This window comes from Propithecus coquereli, unplaced genomic scaffold, assembly GCF_000956105.1.
Source record: "Propithecus coquereli isolate 6110/MARCELLA unplaced genomic scaffold, Pcoq_1.0 Scaffold97, whole genome shotgun sequence".
NCBI lineage: Eukaryota > Metazoa > Chordata > Mammalia > Primates > Indriidae > Propithecus > Propithecus coquereli.
The window spans coordinates 1681766-1682141 of NW_012156062.1; positions in this window are offsets into that span (position 1 = coordinate 1681766).

Sequence of the window (376 nt, forward strand, 5' to 3'; positions counted from 1 at the left end):
GTTATTATTATTATTAGTTATTATTATGCAATTGTTTTAAGGGAAAAGTGTGATCAGTTATGTCAACTATTGTATCATTTAAGTGGGGAAGAAATTAGAAGTCCATTTGTCTATTGAGGAACAGGCAGTAGAAACAAGAAGGTAAGGGTTCTCAAGAAGTTACAACAGAGAGTGTATATTTTCTCAAAAGTTTGGCGATAAAGGAAAGCACAAATATAGAAAATTGAAGAGAAATCAGACGTGTATGAAGATTTTCTTTTGTCATAAGGGAAAGCTCCAAGCATAGTGATAAGCCAAGAGAAGGGAATATAAAAATGGAATGAGTAAAACACACAAGTAGTACTAGACATAGTACGGAGTGCTTCAATTTGCTCAT